Source organism: Nicotiana tabacum, chromosome 1 (assembly GCF_000715075.1).
Source record: "Nicotiana tabacum cultivar K326 chromosome 1, ASM71507v2, whole genome shotgun sequence".
NCBI lineage: Eukaryota > Viridiplantae > Streptophyta > Magnoliopsida > Solanales > Solanaceae > Nicotiana > Nicotiana tabacum.
Window position 1 is genome coordinate 70,494,744 of NC_134080.1, and position 9,432 is coordinate 70,504,175.

The 9,432-nt window shown below is 37.5% G+C and overlaps 1 long non-coding RNA gene across 1 annotated transcript; it reads left to right on the forward strand.

The window, feature by feature from the left end:
• The first annotated feature begins 1,251 nt into the window (after positions 1-1,251).
• On the forward strand, positions 1,252-2,225 carry LOC107828691 (uncharacterized). The gene is made up of 2 exons (XR_001657778.2): positions 1,252-1,791; positions 1,999-2,225. It is a non-coding gene; the product is annotated as an uncharacterized LOC107828691 (long non-coding RNA).
• The last annotated feature ends 7,207 nt before the right edge of the window (positions 2,226-9,432 follow it).

Sequence of the window (9,432 nt, forward strand, 5' to 3'; positions counted from 1 at the left end):
TAATTAAGCCGAATATAACAGTTGAGCGGCCGTGCTACAACCACGGAACTCGGGAATGCCTAACACCTTCTCCCGGGTTAACAGAATTCCTTATCCGGATTTCTAGTACGCAGACTGTAATATGGAATCATTCTTTTCCTCGATTCGGGATTAAAATTGGTGACTTGGGACACCCTAAATCTCCCAAGTGGCGACTCTGAAATAAACAAACAAATCCCGTTTCGATTGTCCTTTAATTGAAAAAAATTCCTTGTACCCTCGCGGAGGCGGAAAAAGGAGGTGTGACAGAGCCTTTTGTAATGTGTGCTTCATTAGACTTATTTTGGGATCTATTTTCCTGGGACCACTCGTTATAAAGGATCCTCTGTCTGCATTGTTGAATCTCCTATTCTTTAATGCAATATCATTCCATCCCGCATTAAATGTTGCTTCAGGAATAATAGTTACCGATCTTTTGTCACTTTGGACTGATACAATGCTAATAAATCTTCCAAACTTGTTGCTCCTCCTGGAACTGAACAAGATAGAGAACTGCTCCTTTAATTTCCATTTCCTTACATATGTGCCAACATCTCTTCAAGCCTCCCGAAGAACGAAGCAAAGCCACTCCATGATTTTCAAACTGAAGGTTGTTCTGCGCATCAAATAATGGCTCCTTTCCACCCATTCGAACCATGTTTCTGCCCTTGACTTGAGTCGAGTGACATCATAAGATTTGGATCCTGCAGCAAAATAAATCTTATTTTCCCCATAATGAAACAAAATAAGTTTTAGAATTAATCACTGATGATTGATTACTAATAAAACTCTGAAATAACCATCGGAACTGTTTAGATAATGTCGGAAAAGAAGTGATATTTTCTAGCCTCGTTATATGTGCCTGGAAGCATTTAGTGAGAGTCTAAATTCAAGGAATAATCCAATTTACCTAAATACCCTTCTTATTAGCCGAAATATCCTATTTAGTTAAAAAAAACCTACAGATTAAATTAAGAATTACTAAACCTAAATACCCTATTTAACTTAATAAAAAATACAGCAATGCTTGAGACTGGGAACAAAGAACCTAGGAATTTTCTCTTCCACCGTCTTTGAGGAGGAGGATGAGTGTTGCTAAAAGCGATAAAAATAAAATAGGAAAAAAGAGATAATGACTAAGGAATAAGAAATTAGGGCAAAAATTAAAATAGGTTTCCAATTCATGCTCAATCAGCTGATTACAAGAGAATATATCATATTTCACTACTCACTACAAGACAAGACATTATAACTAACTCTGACAGGACCAATAGTGCCAGAACAGTGACAACTTACGGGCTAATATGTAATTATAAAAACCTATAACATAAACCTGAGAGGGACTTAACTGTACAGCTATTAAACTTGACCCCAACCTAACTCAACCACTTTAATGGCTACGTGCAACCCTATCTTCTTTTCTTCTCGTATAAGTTCTCCCCGATTAAGACCTTCCTTGTCCTCAAGGAAGGAATGTGGGAAAACAAATCTTTAGAGCTTGATAGCCTTCCCAAGTTGCGAGATCTGATGATAACTTGTCCCATCGAATCTTTAGAGCAATTGCCTTGTTCCCCTTTTGAATCATAGGTCTATCCAAAATTTTGTGTGCTGAGGGTAGTAAGGACTTGGTAGTTCTAGCACTGGTGGATGAGAGATGGTATCTAGTAACTCGTAACATCGCTTGAGCTGAGACACGTGAAAGGTAGGGTGCAACAATAACTTTGGATGAAGTGAGAGCTTGTATGCTACGTGCTCTACCTTTTGCAACACTTGGTAAGGCCCACAATACTTTGCTGATAGCTTGGTAAAGTGTGACCCAAACATGGTTATTTGCATGTAAGACTGAATTTTTAATTATACCCAATCCCGTTATTGAAATTTCCTGTCTGATCTATGTTTGTTAGCTTGCTCAGTCATCCTCTGCTGAGTCCTTTGTAAATGGTACTTCAACAATTGTAACTCAAATTCCCTTGTGAGCAGGCTCCTATCAAATTCCACTGAGTCAGAATCACCAGCCATATATAGAAGATGCAAAGGTGGAGGTTGCCCATATAGTGTCTCACAGGGAATACATTATATTGAAGAGTGAAATGTGGTGTTATACTACCATTGTGTTCAGGTCGAGGCTTTTCTTTTAAGATCTGGGCATTCAACTTGTATATGATCATATTTTTCACTTTCATAGCATTTCCCCATCGTTCTTTTCTTGTTCGTTGTATTGTCTTGATGTTCTTCTGGAGGACATTCTCTACTTTTTGGTATTCTCTGTATCTTTTTGGAAACTATAGCTATTTCTTATTCAAGTTACTCAGCTTCATTTTTATTTTCATCTTCAGATCCTTCAATCGAGGTTTTAAAAGTAACAATTTTCTTCTTTTCTTTCTGTCCTCGTTTTTTGAGATGTGTTTTCTCAAAGGCAATAAGATCTCCTCGTAGTTCATCATATGATAGTTTGTCTAGATCTTGAGATTCAAGAGCTACTACTTTTATTTGCCAAGTAGTAGGTAGACTTCTTAGAATTTTTCGAACTTGCTCACCACTTGAATATGGTCTTTCAAAGGCCTTTAGATCTCCAATAATTTTGCTGAATCTAGCAAATATTTCCTCAATGGATTCACCTTCTTTCATTTAAAAAAGTTCATAGTCATGGGTCAGCAGATTTATCCTTTTTTCCTTAACTTTGTTTGTCCCTTGATATGTGACTTCCAACTTATCCTGCATTTCTTTAGTAGTATCACAGCTTTAGATCTTCTCGTATTCTTTTCCAGATCGATGGGTTCAGTAGATGTTTGTCCATTTGCCTTCTTGTCAGACTTTGCTGCTGGAATTGGATAGTCTCCCTTTTTTATTACACGCCAAACTTTGACATCATAGGATTTCGTATAGATTTCTATGCGAACCTTCCATTGTGAAAAGCGTTTTTCATTGAAGTATGGAGGCCTTACTTGTGAACTCCCTTCTTGAAATAGAGCTCCGACAATTACTTGCTTTGACATGATCTTTTCTCACTAGTTGTTAAGCAAAATCAAAATGCGAGACCTGCCTTGATACCAATTGAAAGTAGAATGGGGGAGGGGGGTGAATTGTTGATTTTTCTTTTTATAGGTAAGTAGTTGACTAGTTTACCAATTAGTCAACTAGAGATAGATACAAGGCAAAAACTAAATGCTGAATGTAAAGTGCAGAATTTAAATGACACCAGATATTTTTATATTGGTGAGGATTCAATGTGAATCCTACTCCAGTTCCCTTAGTTTGCAAGAGGGTTATCTCTTCAAAGCTCCTTGAAAACTGGGTACACGTATGTTGATGTTATCACGAACACCAAATGTCGTTTTGGTTCTAAGTACACTTAATTTGATATAATGCTTCACCAATATTTTTTTCTCTTACACAGTAAATCACACTTAGATTACAATGCTTGTTAGAGTAGAACAAAGAGCACAAAGTTGGTTTGATCAAAGTATATCTCTTCTCTTGATCGTCTCACTGTATATGTACTTTGAGGGCGCTGCTTTCATTCTTGATTATGGCAGATCTTGAGAGACTACAGACTCAAGGGAATTGATCTTTGGAATGAATTGTAAAATGATTTTTTCCAAGAATAAGTGTTGAGCTTCCGTTAATTTTGCCTTGGCTTGTGGTCTTGATAGAGCTTCCCATCGTTGAGCAGATCCTTTCTTCATTCGAACAGCGTGAAGTATATAGATCCTTTGATTTCGGGAGTTAGGCATCTTCCTTTGATAGGTGAATCTTCAGTTAGATATATCAAGCGAATTCTAAGCAATCTCGATTTCCTCTGCTTTTGGTCATTCCTTTAATATCTTCCTTTCAAACGGGTTGTCCGATCTAAAAAAACCTTTCTCTCACTTTTTGTTACTCCTTCCTTTCCTGTCTTCCTTTGCGCATATTTGACAATCTTCCTTTCCTTTGCTCCTGGAGTGTCCCTACAATAATCAAGGATGTGTTATTTTTCATCATTAAAATGCGAGTCTAACATATACTTCCAGATCTACCTCGTTTTATACCAGTACAAATCAAGTTAATTAGACTAGCAATATGAGAAAATAACTTGATATGCTATAGTACAAATTTTCAGTAAGGCAATTAAAGAACATAGAAATAACTGGTTTTATATTTTCCAGCTGAATGAGAAAACTGATTGGTTTGTGAAAGTGAGGTTTCCGAGCATGAGGTCTATTCTAAGTCACTTAAAGAATGTCACTAGATATACGTGTCCAGATCTTGATGCATGTGCATGCAAGTCCGTACGGGACTAGGTCTGACCAGTGAACTGCTTCTCGTCAAGTTCCTCCTGATCAGGTATATGCATCTTCTGTTTTTCTGGATGCTGGTGAACTCGGCTTCTCAACCTATTGTTTCGAGGGATAGCCTCTCCTAGTCTGACGTCAGTGGACCACTCAAGTTTCTACGGGGACATGAAGCGAGCAATAATATGAAGTCTTCCACACAAGAAGATGAAATTCCACAGGTGAAAATAGAGGAAGGACGCGGGGGTGAAGAATCAGAAAATGAAATCGGTGATAAAGCAATAAAGCAAGAAGATAGAAGAAAAAAGTGATGATGAGGAAGAAAAGATGCAACAGTGTAGGCCAACATGAATAGAAAGAGAAAAGATATACTCCGTACTAGCTAGCTTAATATATACATACTGCAAAAAAGGCAAAATTTGCATGGGCTAGTACGTATCCCGATTTCGGAGCCTATCTTGAAGGCACAGGTGTGGATGCATGCGCATTAGAGATCCTGACTTGGTTGATCATATGCTCGAGAACATTGATGGTTATCTTTTTCCTGGAGGAACTCAATGTTATCGCCGTCGAATGTCGATGCGATGGTGAGGGAGCATTGGTTAGAAGATCATCACGAAAAAGGCCAGGGTAAATCGAGAAGGTGAATATAATAGTAACCTGAATTTCTAACTTCAAATTTTGTTGGTCAAATATAAACTATATATATATGTATGCGAGCTAATACATTTACTATTTCGCCCTTAATGTTTTCGAATCTTTTTGTACGTCTCACTATATGTTTTCTTGTATAGTACCAAAAATAGCAAAAGCCATGAAGTCCAAACAACCAAATATATCAGTATAAAGCTTTCAAGTGTAGAAATCTCATCTAAAGATGCATGAAATGTGTACTCAGCTGTGTGAATGATAGGTGAGGAAGTAGATGTGCCTGTAGCAATGTGAATGATAATCTTTAAGAATAATTGGTGGTGTAATTGGAGGGAAAAAATTTAGAACCGTGAACATCAGTTGCTCCACATTCTTAATCATCACTGTTTAAACCAAAAATGGAATTTTAGTCAAAGCTAGAATTTAGAAGAACGCGGGTTACTGATAATCGAAAGAATATGTAAAAGAGAGTAATTTGGGTAGCAAGAATATAATCAGGAGAAAAACAAAAAACCAAAGTTTATTCCAATAGTGTTTCGTGTCCTTACAATTGATCAAACATCTCCCTTTTATAGATATCTTGGAGATATGCGTTTTGCCCAAATCATAATAAGGCTATTATGAATAATTAAAGATATTGAATGTTACGTTACATAATCATTATATTCAATACAAATTCTCTAACGTATTCAGCATTTAATGCCTATTATATGGTGAGGATTATGAGACCCTTGAAGAAAAATCTGCTGTTGAGGTAAGTTGGGCATTTTTGAATTCTCGTCGAGATACCCTAATTGAAGCTGGCCAAGAAAACTTCAACCTGGAGTCGGAGTTAGCTAAGATCAATGAAACCATTGAAAAAGCTCAGCAAACTCAGGACTTCCCTTCTCCTGTGGTTGAAGCTCCCGTTAATGTTGAAGTTGATACGGGTATCCCAACTCTTTCAAGCCCAACCGAGCCTGTTTCTGCAAGCCAAGTTGAAACTGCATCTGTTGATGCACCTGCCCAAATTGAGCCCGCTGCTATTGATGTTCCTGCTTCAGTTCCACAAACTTCTCAGTGACCAATTTTAATCATTTGAATGATTTTGTTTGTGTTTTTATTTTGAAAAATTATAATCAAACCCTTAGCTTCATTTGAGGGTTGATTTTGGAAATGCAAGTCCCCAAGTCTTTTATGGGGCAATCTATGTAAACAATTTCATAGTTTTATGTCTAAGTTCGAACTTAGTCTTAGATTTTTTACATATTAAGAAGTTTTTTATGTTATTATCTTAAACTTCTGTTTGCTTTATTCTTGCCTTTATTTTAAGGACTTACAGAATAATTTGCATTTTTGTTTTTCGAAAATGCTTCTGTTAACCTCATTACTAATTAATTTAAACATGAGTTTTATAAAAGAGGGCCCTTTTATATTTCGACACTTAATAAAGAAGACGTCTTAACTTCATAATGGTGTTGTCATACGATAAAAGAAATAGGAGCACACATGTTTCTTTGAAATAACTTTGACAAGTTTTGAATAATACTTTACATGTATTTGAATTACATCTATAACTTTCTCGTAACTGTTTTTCTTGTAACAGATTTTTTCAAAAGAAGAATAATAGACACAGGGTTTTTCCTTATAACCCGTTTTAGTACATAGCCTTTACCCTAACTATAGTGAGGTTTTTCTTTGGCCTTAGCTCGTGGCTCTATCTCGTGACTTTGTGACTTTTACTCTGCACTTGACTCTTTTAGGCTTGATTTTTCCTTAATCTTCTTTGCCTTATTTACACACAGTCTGTGTATATTATGTAGTCCCCCAAGTGTTTAAGTGTTGAAGTATGAAGCCTCGAGCACTTAATAGTTTCTCTCATTTGGTCCTTTTCCTAAAAAGGAAAAACGTACGGGACTCGGAGGTGCTATTATAGATGAAGACTGCTTAACCCGTTTGAATTTCTATCAGAATAATTGTAACCCTAGGCCAGGAATTTTAGGTTATTCTGTGTGCCTTACAGGCCGTGACTCATCATTTAGTACGGGTTAGCTTTTTGCCTATCATCTAAAATCGTTAGTAAAATTTTAACAATTCAAAAATTAAATTTAAAATGGTGATACCTGACCGTGAGTATTTCTTAGAAATAGTATCTCTTCAAATGAACAACATTCCAATGTGAAGGTAGTATCTTGCCATCCATTGTCTCCAGCTCATATGCTCCCTTTCCTGCAATATCACGAACTCTATAGTGTCCTTCCCATGTTGGACTTAATTTACCCGCGTTAGCTGCCTTTGTAGATTGAAAAATCTTTTTAAGCACGAAGTCCCCCACTTCGAAGAATCTGAGGCGTGCTTTTCGGTTGTAATATCGTTCTATGGCTTGCTTTTGTGCTGCCATTCTTATTAATACATCTTTTCTCCTCCCCTCGAGTAAATATAGATTGACCCGCATCTCCTCGTCATTAGATTTTTGTGTCGCCTGTGTGAACTGTGTACTTGGTTCCCCGATCTCAACTGGAATTAATGCCTCAGCTCCATAAACCAATAAAAACGGTGTTTCTCCTGTACTTGTTTTTGCAGTTGTGCGATATGCCCATAAAACTCCAGGTAACACTTCAGGCCAGTTACCTTTTGATTCCTCTAATCATTTCTTTAAATTATTGATAATAACCTTGTTCGTTGATTCTGCTTGCCCATTACCCACCGGATGATAAGGTGTTGACGTAATCCTTTTAATTTGCCAACTTTGAAAGAATTCCGTGATTTGAGCTCCAATAAATTGAGGGCCATTATCACACACGATCTCCTTTGGTACACCGAATCGGCATATGATATTACGCCAAATAAAATCTTTGACTTCCTTTTCTCGCACCTGTTTAAATGCTCCTGCCTCCATCCATTTAGTAAAATAATCAGTGAGTATGAGCAGAAACTTTACCTGTCCTTTTGCTTGTGGTAATGGACCCACGATATCCATTTCCCATTTTATAAATGGCCATGGCGCAATGACCGGATCTAATAACTTCGCAGGTCTATGCATATTGTTACTGTACCTTTGACATTTATCACATTTGGTCACGAAACTTTCTGCTTCTTCTTCCATCTTAGGCCAGTAATAACCTGCCCTAATTAAGGTTCTTACCAATGACCTTCCTCCTGCATGATTCCCGCATTGTCCTTCGTGTATTTCTTTCATTACATACTCCGTTTCACATTAGTATCATGTACAATTAAAGATATTACCAGTGCATCGTTATGAGGGGTTAATACGTCATCTGCATCTGCTCCATTGAATGCAATGTTGTCTTCCTCTAAAACATGTCGCACCTGTTTCTCTTGGGTAATTGTTACTTTGGAAGTTAGCTACAGTATATGATATACCATTGACGTCTTCACCCCCACTTATAACGTTGACAATTCTTTTGGGAGAAGATGGTTTTGGAGGCTCCTGCCTGTTCTTCATGTAAGCTTGCTTGCCTTTCTCACTGAACAACTCAGTAAGATACCCTTGTTTTAATAAATGATCAACTTCACTTTGTAAAAATCTGCAATCTGCTGTTTTATGTCCGTGGTCATTATGAAACTCGCACCAATGGTCAGGGTTGCGCCTGTTTGGATTCGATCTCATTTCCTTTGGCCATCAAACCTTATCTCACATGCTTCTCAAAACAGCTACTAGCTCGGAGGTGCTGACGTTGAAGTTGTAACCACCGAATCTCGCTTTTAAATTTCTATCATCATCTCGTGACTCATAGTTATTTTGCTCGTTCCTGAATCTTGATGAAGAACCTGATTCTCTGTTTCTCGATCTGTGATCGTACCTTTGATTATCCTGCTTTAACTGTGAGTCCTTTCCCACAGGTCCCATGTAAGGCTCGTACATGTTTTTACCGGATCTTTTTTCGGTCTCCGCAGGTCTCGAACTTACCTTTTCTTCTTTTTGAAATCGTGGAACAGTATCTTCTTCAATCCTCAGCTTCGTGCTATACCTGTTATAAACTTCATTCCACGTTGTAGCTGGGAATTCTCGAAGGCTTTCCTTGAGCCTCCTCGTAGCTTTCGAGCTTTTTTCATTCAATTACTTGTGAAAGCTATAGCTGCTCAGTTGTTGTCACACCTCCTTTTTTCCGTCCCCGCGAGGGTACAAGGGAGTTTTTCCAATTAAAGGACAATCGAAACGGGATTTGTTTATTTATTTCAGAGTCGCCACTTGGGAGATTTAGGGTGTCCCAAATCACCAATTTTAATCCCGAATCGAGGAAAAGAATGACTCCATATTACAGTCTGCGTACCAGAAATCCGGATAAGGAATTCTGTTAACCCGGGAGAAGGTGTTAGGCATTCCCGAATTCCGTGGTTCTAGCACGGTTGCTCAACTGTAATATTCGGCTTGATTATCTGATTTTTATACAAATATGAACTTATGTGCAAGTTTTAACTCTTTACCGCTTTTATTATTATATATATTTTTTAAAATGTGAACATCGTTTAAAACATGTCTTTGGATTAT